This window comes from Natator depressus, chromosome 7, assembly GCF_965152275.1.
Source record: "Natator depressus isolate rNatDep1 chromosome 7, rNatDep2.hap1, whole genome shotgun sequence".
In the NCBI taxonomy this organism is placed as follows: domain Eukaryota; kingdom Metazoa; phylum Chordata; order Testudines; family Cheloniidae; genus Natator; species Natator depressus.
In genome coordinates this window covers 115401003-115414102 of record NC_134240.1, presented here as the reverse complement: position 1 = coordinate 115414102, position 13100 = coordinate 115401003, and the positions used below count along the sequence as shown (strand labels likewise).

At 38.9% G+C, this 13100-nt stretch overlaps 1 protein-coding gene across 11 annotated transcripts in view; it reads left to right on the top strand.

Moving 5' to 3' along the window:
• The window catches only part of ADD3 (adducin 3), a 184008-nt gene that overhangs the window by 82975 nt on the left and 87933 nt on the right, over positions 1 to 13100 (top strand). The window lies entirely within an intron of this gene.

The window sequence follows — 13100 nt, the reverse complement described above, 5'->3', positions numbered from 1 at the left end:
TATACATCCCAAAATGCCATTGGCCTTCTTGGCAACAAGGGCACACTGTTGACTCATATCCAGCTTCTCGTCCACTGTCACCCCTAGGTCCTTTTCCGCAGAACTGCTGCCTAGCCATTCGGTCCCTAGTCTGTAGCGGTGCATTGGATTCTTCCATCCTAAGTGCAGGACCCTGCACTTATCCTTATTGAACCTCATCAGATTTCTTTTGGCCCAATCCTCCAATTTGTCTAGGTCCTTCTGTATCCTATCCCTCCCCTCCAGCGTATCTACCACTCCTCCCAGTTTAGTATCATCTGCAAATTTGCTGAGAGTGCAATCCACACCATCCTCCAGATCATTTATGAAGATATTGAACAAAACCGGCCCCAGGACCGACCCCTGGGGCACTCCACTTGACACCGGCTGCCAACTAGACATGGAGCCATTGATCACTACCCGTTGAGCCCGACAATCTAGCCAGCTTTCTACCCACCTTATAGTGCATTCATCCAGCCCATACTTCTTTAACTTGCTGACAAGAATACTGTGGGAGACCGTGTCAAAAGCTTTGCTAAAGTCAAGAAACAATACATCCACTGCTTTCCCTTCATCCACAGAACCAGTAATCTCATCATAAAAGGCGATTAGATTAGTCAGGCATGACCTTCCCTTGGTGAATCCATGCTGACTGTTCCTGATCACTTTCCTCTCATGTAAGTGCTTCAGGATTGATTCTTTGAGGACCTGCTCCATGATTTTTCCAGGGACTGAGGTGAGGCTGACCGGCCTGTAGTTCCCAGGATCCTCCTTCTTCCCTTTTTTAAAGATTGGCACTACATTAGCCTTTTTCCAGTCATCCGGGACTTCCCCCGTTCGCCACGAGTTTTCAAAGATAATGGCCAAGGGCTCTGCAATCACAGCCGCCAATTCCTTCAGCACTCTCGGATGTAACTCGTCCGGCCCCATGGACTTGTGCACGTCCAGCTTTTCTAAATAGTCCCTAACCACCTCTATCTCCACAGAGGGCTGGCCATCTCTTCCCCATTCTGTGATGCCCAGCGCAGCAGTCTGGGAGCTGACCTTGTTAGTGAAAACAGAGGCAAAAAAAGCATTGAGTACATTAGCTTTTTCCACATCCTCTGTCACTAGGTTGCCTCCCTCATTCAGTAAGGGGCCCACACTTTCCTTGGCTTTCTTCTTGTTGCCAACATACCTGAAGAAACCCTTCTTGTTACTCTTGACATCTCTTGCTAGCTGCAGCTCCAGGTGCGATTTGGCCCTCCTTATATCTTTCCTACATGCCCGAGCAATATTTTTATACTCTTCCCTGGTCATATGTCCAACCTTCCACTTCTTGTAAGCTTCTTTTTTATGTTTAAGATCCGCTAGGATTTCACCATTAAGCCAAGCTGGTCGCTTGCCATGTGTAGCTAGAACCAAAAAGACCTAGCTATGATTAAGGCTACATTTTAGTCATGGGTATTTTTAGTAAAAGTCAGGGACAGATCACAGGCAGTAAACAAAAATGTACGGCCCGTGACAAGTCCATGACTTGTACTATATACCCCTAACTAAATCTTGGGTGGGGGTGTGGCCCAGAGGTGCCGCGGGTGCTCTGGGGGGGCCAGTGGTGCGCAGCCCGGGATCCCTGCTGGGGGGTTTGGCGGGGCCGGCAGGCTCCCTACCCGGCTCCTCGCGGCTCCCCCCCCCCAGAAGGAGGCGTGGCCAGATGGCTCTGCACACTGACTCTGCCCTGAGCACCAGGTCTGCAGCCCCCATTGGCCAGGAACTGCAGCCAATGGGATCTGCAGGGGCAGTGCCTGCGCGCGGAGCCATCAGCTAGGAGCTGAGGGAGAGACGTGTCACCGCTTCCGGGGAGACCCCAGAGGTAAGCGCTGCCCAGAGCCCCCAACACCCTCCCACACCCAAGCTCCTGCTGCTACTGGGGGAGGCGGGCATGGTGGCCCGAGACTGCCCCAGCAGTAGCTGGTGTGGCTGGCCCAGGGGCTGCCTGAGCTGCTCAGGTGGCCCCCGGGCCAGCCACACCAGCCGCTGCAGAAATCACTGGAGGTCCTGGAAAGTCACAGAATCCATGACCTCCGTGACAAAACTATGATATAGTTAAAAGGAGCTGTGCTTAAACATAGTTTCAGTCCATATCTAAACTTAATTGTAATGTGTGTGTCAAATTTTAACATATGGACTAGCCAGTAATTTAAACAAGATTCTTTTATTTCTTCATATGCCATGGGAGATATAAGTGGCATTTAAGTGTTACATAAGCCTTGAATGGGCTCTCTGCATAGGGAAGAATTTCACACTAAAGAAGGAAGGGGTGGGAAAGCTATAGGTGATAATTAGCGCCCCACCAAATTCACAGTCCATTTTGGTCAATTTCACAGTCAGGATTTTAAAAATAATAAATTTTATGATTTCAGCTATTTAAATATGAAATTTCATGGTGTTGTAATTGTAGGGATCCTGACCCAAAAAGGAGTTTTGGGGGGGGGGGAGAGTCGCAAGGTTGTTGTAGAGGGGGTTGCTGTACTGCTACCCTTACTTCTGCGCAGCTGCTGGCGGTGGCACTGCCTTCAGAGTTGGGCAGCTGGAGAGCGGCAGCTGCTGCCCGGGAGCCCAGCTCTGAAGGCAGTGCCACCGCCAGCAGCAGCGCAAAAGTAAGGATGGCATGGTATGCTATTGTCACCCTTACTTCTGCACTGCTGCTGGCAGGGTGCTGCCTTCAGAACTGGGTGCCCAGCCAACAGCTGCTGGCCGCCCACCTCTGAAGGCAGTGCAGAAGTGAGTGTGGCAATACCGTGAGTCGTGACGCCCCCTAAAATAACCTTGTGACCTCTGCAACTCCCTTTTGGGTCAAGACCCCCAATTTGAGAAATGCTGGTCTCCACTGTAAAATCTGTATAGTATAGGGTAAAAGCACACAAGAAGACCAGATTTCACGAAAGGAGACCAGATTTCATGGTCCATGATGCGTTTTTCATGGCTGTGAAAAGGGCCTTAGTGATGATGATACATGAATACTCCGTAAGACTCATACATCTTGATGGTTCCACTGAATTTTTGCCACTTCTTTGCACATTTTAATTCTTGCAATGAAATACTGGTACAATACTATACCACCATTTTTATTTTTACCATATTATACTGCATGCTATTTTTTTTTTAAAAAAGCATTAATGCAAGATTGAGGTTGAGAAATAAAGAACTCACACCTAAGGAAATGCCATCACCTTGTAAGTAATTACAGGAATTTAAAATTTTGGTTAAGCCTTTTTGGAAATCTGGGATATTGTAACTTTTGATAGTGCTTAACCTGGGCACAGCTGGGGAACCATTGAAAGACTTGCCAGAAACAGACAGGCATGGAGGAGCTTGTTTCTGCCATTACACCTCTGGCGTTTCTGCCCTAAACGCCAGAGGCATAATGGTAACATGATGATGACAATGACTTCAGAGTTCCCTCAGTGTTTGTATAGCTACTTTTTACTTTGCATTTTTATATTTCTGATAAGTTTCTAGCATTTGTTTGCGTTACAAAACTTCCATTGCTCAGAACTAGTAACCCAGTTTCTTTCAGACCCAGTTTGTGCTTTAGACTTCATTGTGATCTGTCAAACCAGTCTGACCGCAGTTAGTACCAATGTTAAGTTAGGCACATATGGGAAACAAGGTTCTTAAAATTTATTTTTACATACACAAAACTCAAAAATGGCCATGATTTTTAACCTTTCCAAAAAATTCTCTGGCAGAACTTAGACGAAGCATAGAAAAAAATCATCTCCAAAGGAATTTATTTAAGAAGGTTATGAGCAAATTAAAACAGTGGAGGTGGGGCCAGTGGCATGCAATGGATGTTGCTACCCATTAACTGTGGGGCCACTCCTGCTGTAATATAGTGAGATCTTTTGTGATTACAGGAATTGAATAATTTAAAGATAGAGATTAAATGTTGCTCTCATTCACCTACTACTTTTTGACTGATTTGGTTTTAAGGGGATGACAAGGGAAGGTGATATAAACAATTCATCCTTTTTCTGTGCCTCACTCCATTCCCAGTCAGTTATGGAGACTGATTAGATCCCAAGGGAGACTGTAAACAATTGAAAATTTAAATGACTTTGAAGTTTCCCAGCTAAGGTAGCCCTCCACTCTGAGTGTTTGAGACAGTGTCAGTCTTCTGGAAGCATGTCTGAATTGTACAAAAACTCCATATAAAAATGTACTATTTTAATATAAAATTTATTTTATATTAATTAAAGTGAAAGTGTATTTTTTATGTTAGTCTTTATTCTTTATTTCCTCTGGCACAGACACAATGATACAGGCTATACAATTTCTAACAATGGACATCTTTGTCATTTGTATGTGGGTGGACTGATTACCATATAAAGTACTTTCCTCAAGGTGAGTCCTAAGGTCACTTAAAACTACATGTAACCTTATTTTTAGGTTATTCCCTTTCCCACTTCTGCAAAACATATTCTCAGACCCACTGACACACACAGGTAGTTTACCTAACTAACTATGAATCCAGTAAAACATACAAGCTACTACCTATTGACCTTTTAAAATTAAAGGACACTTCTTTCAAATTGAGAGAGCACATTTTGACAATTACTTTACTGCTTGGCATTGCCTCTTGAAATTGTGAAAATGAAATATTTCCTTACTGCCAACAATTTGTTCTAGGCCGCCTTCTCATGAGTAATTATGCAGTGAGTACCTCTCCTGAACTCTAAGAACCCATGTGATTAAATAAAAAGGTACACTACATTTAGAGCATAATGAATTTGTTCCAATGGGACAAAGTATTGTTTTCAGTGTATAACATGGCTGTGTATGCTAACCAGAGAGAACCTGTATTTTCATGGTAAAAGCACTGGTTCCACATAAACTTACGTACTGTAATGAGATGTCCTGGAATTGACCAGTTTGGCAATGAGCTATAAAATACTAATGTCTTGGCTGAATTTAACATGCCATGGACATGTGGATTCCTGAGAATGTCGCACCTTGTCTTTGCCAGTAAATCACAATAGTGTCCATTCTAGACACTTAATCTGACTTTGCTGGCAATTTTCCATTCTTATCTGGGGGAATAGAAGGAGAGGGATGGGATAACTTTATCTTAATGTAGATATGCAATATGTTGGCAAGCTGTAAAGAGAATCAGATCTGGATTTCATTTCTTCTTCAACTTTGTGATCTAGTGCACATTCCTAACATGTTACAAACAGCTTGTGTCTCTGAAAGCGCAATATCAGTTTTCAGTGGCAAAAGTCCCTAAAGGAAACAGTCTGATTCTTCCATGTGCAAACAGCTGGGCGGTTGTGGATGGAATTAATTGCTTATATATACTGACTGTGTGGGTCTTTTTTTTTCCTTTCCCTTCTCTTGTCATTTCCTTTGCATCTGTGAAAGGCAAGTTTTTTAGACTTTGAAAACAATGTACACTTTTTCAGCAGTAATAATTCAAGATTACTGAAATTATATATTTATTTGGCTAGAAATAGAACATACCCACGACTCTCCTGAACTCTAAGAACTCATGCTATTAAATAAAAACTGTAATGCAAAAACTCTAGCGAAGATTTTCAAAGGTACCTTGTGACTTTTGGGTGCCCATCTTGAAAAACCTTAAGAGGTTTGACTTGCAGAGGGTGAGCACTCAACACTTTCTTAAAATAAGGCAGCTTTAGGGTGTCTTGAGTTGGGCATAGAAAATTAGTAGTTAGTTTTGAAAATCATGCCCCTATATTTGTAGCCTTGAAGCAGTAATAGTAATGGGATGACCCTACTACATTCAGATATGATAGTCACACAAGTTTAATTGTTTAAAGTCAGGAATGCTCGGTACTTAGAACAGTCGGGGGATTTTAATATTATCATGGGATCGGAAAGCCCCACATTATCAACAACATTGCATGCCAAACCAAAGGCTTGTCAACCCTCCATCAACAGATCACAAATCAAAAAGTGGATTCAAGAGCAGCTTCCAGACACCGAAGGTGTGAGAATCTGTGACATGCTGATTTAGTGTTAAAATTCAGTGGAAAAATCTATGTATTGTAAAGACAATACTTTGCTAGTTTCCACCCTGTAGCTCCCAAAGACATTTTCCCCGCTGTCTATAAAATGGTTTTAAATTAATCTTGCAACAGAGGGATTTTTAGGCTTAGTCTACATTACAAAAGGCTTGCCAGTATAGCTTATTTCATTTGGGAAACAAGCAGCAGCTATACTGGCAAAAACATTTTTCATGGTAAATTGCATGTACACTAGAATATCTAGTGTAGATGCAATATAGTGCTGGTATGAAATGTAATTTAAAAAAAAAATCACCCCCTCCTCCAACTGACATTTCTGTTCAGAAAATAGTTTCAAGTGTATACCTGGTCTTATAAATCTGAATAACTTTAAGCTTTATAAGCATTTCACGTTAGAATATGTCCTCACCTGTTTGTGTTGAGTAGCGCATTGTACCTCAAGTGGTCCTATTGGAGCCAGTGGGACTGCTTGCAGTGTGAGATGCTGCTTACTGTGAGTAGGGGTGACAAAATTTGGACCAGAATGCTTTTAAGATTGTGGAAAACTACAGTAGGATTAAGAATGTCCAGGTTAGTAACAGTAAATACTTTCTTTTTAAAGAAGTTGCAAAAAAGTGAATCTGTGCAAAGTTAAAGTCCTTATGTAAAACAAGCTTATGTACATATACAGAATTATTTTATTTTAAACATGCATATATTTTTGAGCCCGCTGTAGTGGATATCTCATGTTAAGTACTTTTTTGGCAGGTAATAAGAGTTATGGAAACAATTAAAATTCTTACGCAACATTGGATCACTTGTTTATTTGGAAGAGTGGGTGGTGTTTGGGAAATAAAGAACAGTTCTTTGCTTTAAAACAAAAATTGTTTGCTTTGGAATGATATGTATCTGGGGAGTTTTCACCAGAAAGCTTTGCCTTTTTTTTTGGTCTTGTTTTATGTGTTCTGTTTTTGTAAATTCCTATCAGACAATCCTGAAAATAAAGCATAGTTTGATTTATGATGTATATTTTGTCTAATAAATACAAATACTGTATGTTGCTTTACTGGTAAGTATTAACATATAAAAGGACTACTGTATTTATTTTAGTTGCTGGTAACATGTTTGTGTTCCTGTTGACTTGAAATCACTACAGAATTTTGCAGACAAGATGAAATTTTCATTGCAGCAAAGAGCATGTGAAACCTGCAAAGGCTCAGCTTAGAAACGGGCCAGTTTCTGTTCAACCTTCTTGTCAGTCCTTTCCCAGACAGTTTTCTTCTAATGCCCTATCTGCCTAACTTAAAGGTCTAAAGGTGGGAAAATGCACTTCTCCTAAGAATTGATGGAGGTTACGAGCAAAAGCCCACATTTTTAGGTGCGGAATTTTCCAGTCTCCTGGTATGCTTGCAGCTGGATGTTCCTGTAGATCACATCAATACTTGGTAGCATTATTTGCTTGCCAAGCTTGCAAATGAATTTGCATTCTGTGAGTCTTGTAGTCGTGGGTTCTTCTTCTGAAAGTGCTCCACCGTTGCTTTTTTTGCATATACAGTACTTTGGATAGTTTGAAAAATGATAAAGGTCATCTTTAGGGCAAGGTTTCTTCAGAATTGCCACACTACATGATATCAGTTTAAACGGCAGCTTTTTTTTTTCCAGAGTAGCAGCCGTGTTAGTCTGTATTCGCAAAAAGAAAAGGAATACTTGTGGCACCTTAGAGACTAACCAATTCATTTGAGCATAAGCTTTCGTGAGCTACAGCTTCACTTCATGAAGTGAGCTGTAGCTCACGAAAGCCTATGCTCAAATAAATTGGTTAGTATCTAAGGTGCCACAAGTACTCCTTTTTTTTTTTGTATTTTTTTTAAGCAACGGGATGTCTGTTGCAATATGCTTCTGTGTAAACAAACACAGGTGGTATAGATTTGTTAATTGTATGGCAACTGTAAACCACACAAATGACTAATACTGTACTTGGGAGGAGTCTGTGGCTTTGTATCTCAGTAAACTCCTTAGTTTCTCCATGCAAGAAAGTGGCTCTGAAAGAGAACAGTTTTCAGTTAGTAGGGGTGAAGCTCTTGTTGTTTTGGGGGTGGGGTGGGGGGGGACTAGAAGAACATTGTAAACATTTTACTGGCTGCTAAGTATCATAAAATGATGGTATATTTTTAATCAACCACTTGATTACAATTTAATTACTTGATCCAATATAGAAATTTCGTACATACTTCAGATTGCTCTGTTTGTAATTTTACCAGCATTAGCAGACTGACAACTCCATGATCTCGCAATACTGAAGCTTGAGACATTGTGGCATGAACTTTGTGTAAGAGTGGGTTCATTCAATAAAAAATAAAAGGAGCATTTAAAGAGCCTTTTATTCCTGCCATAAAGATGCTTTTGTGCTGTTGCTGCTGTGTATTTCACAGAACAGTTGGGGAGGGATGCAGCAGAAAGTTGTTTGAAGCATATTTTGATTCTCTTCTATTTCAAAAATTTTTGTTTTCATCCTTGATGTAGTTAGGTGAATGGTGAGTTGAATTTTTGTGTCTGAATTATTGGTTTCCCCATGCAGTCAGTGTTCAGTTAATCTATGTTTACCTCTAAGATTTTTTTCTCTATTGTTACTGTTCAGTGGGGGGGGGGAGGGGGGGGAACATGGCGCCTGCTTGTGCTTCCATTTCAATCAATGGAAAGCTTTTACTTCAGTAGGAGCTAGATGGGACTCTTGTTTTGCAGTACGTTACGGTGTGCATTTCCACACTATACGTTCAGAAAAGGATTCAGTAGTGATATGGTACAGTGAGTTATTGAAGCTACCTTTTAAGATTTACAGTTGAACGATTATAAAACAAAATGGATGTGTTTAAAACTGAGCAAAACGAGTATATATTATGAACTAAATCCAAATTACATAATACATGGCACTATAAATAGGGACTTATCAGAGGGGTGTGTTCTGATTTAAAAGTATAAGAGAAAGTTGTATGCAAGGAGGGTTTTTTAATAGCCTTGAGCGTTGTACGTAATGCCATGCATTTATATTTCCTTAGTTCTTGTGTCATGAGCAGATTCTAAAAACAAAACTTCTTTTTTTAACGTCTTTTAAACTAGATTTTCTTGTAAAACTGCATTTAAAATTACATATTTCTCTTCGCAAAAATATATTCTATTTAAAAAGTTTTTCCTACAGGTAAATCTTGTTTCACCATCTGGAAATAGGTTTCACTTTTTATATTGCGTTTTTTAAACTTAATTTATTCCATTAACTTCTATGAAGTCGGGCATATAAAGCTGAGCCTGGGAGCTTGATGCTCTGTTTTGGCATAGTTGTTTAACATTGTTTCCACAGTCTAGCACTCTAATCCATTTCCTTGCCTCATTGAGCACTGAAAGTGACATAAATTGACATAACTAGACTTTGCTGATTGGTGCTGAGGAAGCAGCCTGAGAGGTGAACTTTACCCTACCATCCTGCCAATACATTTACATGGTTACAGAAGCAGGAATTTAAATGTCATGATGTTTGCTGTGGAGTGAATCAATTTTTTAAAATGTACAGTGTGTGTATATTTATAATTATGTGTAGGATTGCCTGAAAGACCAGAGTTTCACCATTTGGTTTGTTTAGCCATAATTTCATTACAAAACAAAAGCTGCGTGGGAGTGTCTTTGCTACCCAAAGGTCTGAGCTTCTAAACTGCGGTGTAGGTAGAGGACACTGATTGGGAATCTTCTATGAAAGAATTTTCTCTGTTATAGTTTACCTTTACTCCTGGGGAAATTCTGCCACAAAAAATTAAATTCTGCACATGATAATTTAAAAGGTTGCATATTTTGTTTTGTCAAAAAACACAATATAATTGTGTGCGGTTGGGGCTCCCGCTGTCTACCCTGGCAGAAAAAACAAGAATTAAGAATTTTGGTGGAAATAATAAATTCTTGTCGGGGGGGGGGAGGAATCTGCAGGGAGTATTCATTCTGTGCTGTGCAGTGGTGCAGAATTTCAGCAAGAGTATTATTTTGCAGAAAGTTTGCTTTTTTTTTTTTTTTAGAAGTCCATGCTACATCTCAGGCATGGTGCAATTTAGTTATGCAGTCTCCTGGAGTTTATTCTGCCGTTGATTGCATTTACTTCATTCTCATTAAAACTAATGAATCATGTGTGCATATCAATGGGAGGACAAACCCTTAAAAATGTTGCTGGTAAATTTGATGGAGACAGAGCACATTTTCATTATTACTGTATTATGGCAGACAGTCCAATGTCTTGTTAGCAGGATGTTAATTATCTTTAATGGTCTTGTTAATTGGAAGAGAGTGTATGATGAAAATTTGTAACAAGCAACTTTTTTGATCTTATCATAGTTACTATACTGTTGGATTAATTTGTCTGTTTAGGTATTTATTCCATGGGCTGCATCATGTCTGAGCACTTATCTACAGCATATGTTACTTAAGCAATGTTACCTACTAAAAAGGCACACAATGAATGAATAAATAAATGCTATTTAGTACCAATAATTTCACTGTAAATTTGATACCATGTATATTGTAACATTCTAGAAAGGATACCAGACTATCGTATAGAAATAATTTTAGGTTGAGAATGATTGTCACTAAATTCTAGAAATAGTCAGGTCTGATCTTAATCCTGAGATGTAACATACAGAGTATAACTATAATTGGGGATGCACTTTGATATATTAATTAGGGCTGTCAAGCAATTAAAATGTTATTGTGATTAATCGCACTGTTAATAATAGAATAGCATTTAAGTACGTATTTTTGGATGTTGTCTACGTTTTCAAATATATTGATTTCAGTCTCAACACAAAACAAAGAGTACAGTGCTCACTTTATATTTCTTATACAAATATTTGTGCTGTAAAAAACAAAAGAAATAGTATTTTTCAATTCACCTCATACAGGTACTGTAATGCAGTCTCTCTCATGAAAGTTGAACTTACAAACGTAGAATTATGTACAAAAAATAACTGCATTAAAAAATAAAACAATGTAAACTTTTAGAGCCTAAAAGTCCTCTCAGTCCTATTTTTTGTTCAGCCAGTCACTCAGACTGACAAGTTTGTTTGTTTTTGCAGGAGATATAATTCTGCCCGCTTCTTGTTTACAATGTCACCTGAAAGTGAGAACAGGCGTTCCCATGGCATTGTTGTAGCCGGCATGGCAAGATATTTATGTGCCCGATGCACTAAAGATTTTTATGTCCTTTCACACTTCAGCCACCATTCCAGGGGACATGCGTCCTTGTTGATGTCGGGTTTTGCTCAATAACGATCCAAAGCAGTACAGATTAACACATGTTCAGTTTCATCATCTGAGTCAGTTGCCACCAGCAGGTTGATTTTTTTTTTTTTTTTTTTTTTCTTGGTGGTTTGGGTTCTGTAGTTTCCATATTGGAGTATTGCTTTTCTAAGACTTCCGAAAGCATGCTCCACACCTCATCCCTCTCAGATTTTGGAAGGCACTTCAGATTCTTAAACCTTGGGTCAAGTGCTGTAGCTATCTTTAGAAATTTCACATTGGTATCTTCTTTGCATTTTGTCAGATTTGCAGTGAAAGTGTTCTTAAAATGAACAACATGTGCCCGGTCATCATCTGAGACTGCTTATAATATGAAATATATGGCGGAATGCGGATAAAACACAGAGCAGGAGACATACAATTCTCCCTCAAGAAGTTCGGTCAAAATTTAATTAACACATTTTTTTAATGAGCATCATCGCCATGGAAGCATGTCCTCTAGAATGGTGGCTGAAGCGTGAAAGATGCTAAACATTCGTATGCAATCTGACTCGTAAATATTTGGAATGCCCGGTTCAAAAGTGCCATGTGAACGCCCATTTTCACTTTCAGGTGACATTGTAAATAAGAAGGCAGCATTATTGCCTGTAAAATGTAAACAGACTTGATTGTCTTAGTGATTGGCTGAACAAGAAGTAGGACAGAGTGAACTTCATTTTGTTTTTGAGTGCAATTATGTGTAAAATTTTTTTAAAAATCTACATTTGTAAGTTATGCTTTCATGATAGAGATTGCATTATGGTACTTGTATAAGGTGAATTGAAAAATACTATTTCTTATCATTTTTACAGTGTAAATATTTGTAATAAAAATATAAAGTGAGCACTGTATACTTTGTATTCTGTGTTGTAATTGAAATCAATATATTTGAAAATGTAGAAAAACATCAAAAATATTTAATACATTTCAATTGGTATTCTGTTGTTTAACTCAAAAAAATTAATCATGATTAAAAAAAAAACCCGCGATTAATCGCAGTTATAATTGCACTGTTAATGGTGTGAGTTAACTGCAATTAATTGACAGCCCTAATATTAACTTTTTTCAGGATTGGTAACATAACTGTAGTTGAACGGTAAGTCATGCAGAATACAATGCAATTTGCATCTTGAGCTGCAATATCTACAGACTACATAGTTTGTTTAATAAACGAAAACCATGATTTCTTTGTTATTCTGCAATCACAGAATCACAGAATCCTTCTGTGAAGCAGAGATCTTGGCTGGAGTCACACACAGTGGGAATTCACTTCCTGTCAGGAAATGCTCCCCCCCCCCCCCCCCCGCCAATGTTTTATCTTGCTGAGGCAACCAAGAGTGAACAATAGGCTATTAAAGTATTAGAACAACAAGTGTCATAACTAACCCAATATGTACTTTGTTCTGAGTATTATCCCGAAAGAAAACATTGGCTAGTCTTCAGGATTAATTCAGAAATCAGTAGAAATAGTGTGTAAAGGCCTTAACCATTGTTTTTCAAATATTAAATAAAAACTTAGTTTTGTGTTGAACTTTGAGAGCTTCCTGTCATAGTTTCCTGTAGTAAAAACGATAAAAATAAACTTAGTAATTCAAGAATATTGGCAAAGAAAAGTTTTTTTGTTTCCTTTTTGAAAATCTAAATTCATTATTTTTGAAAATAAAACACAACTATTTTATGGAATTCTCATTGCATTTTGAAGAATGACTCTGACTACATAAATGGTGTCATGAGATTTCATTTTTGGTGTATCAATGTATAATT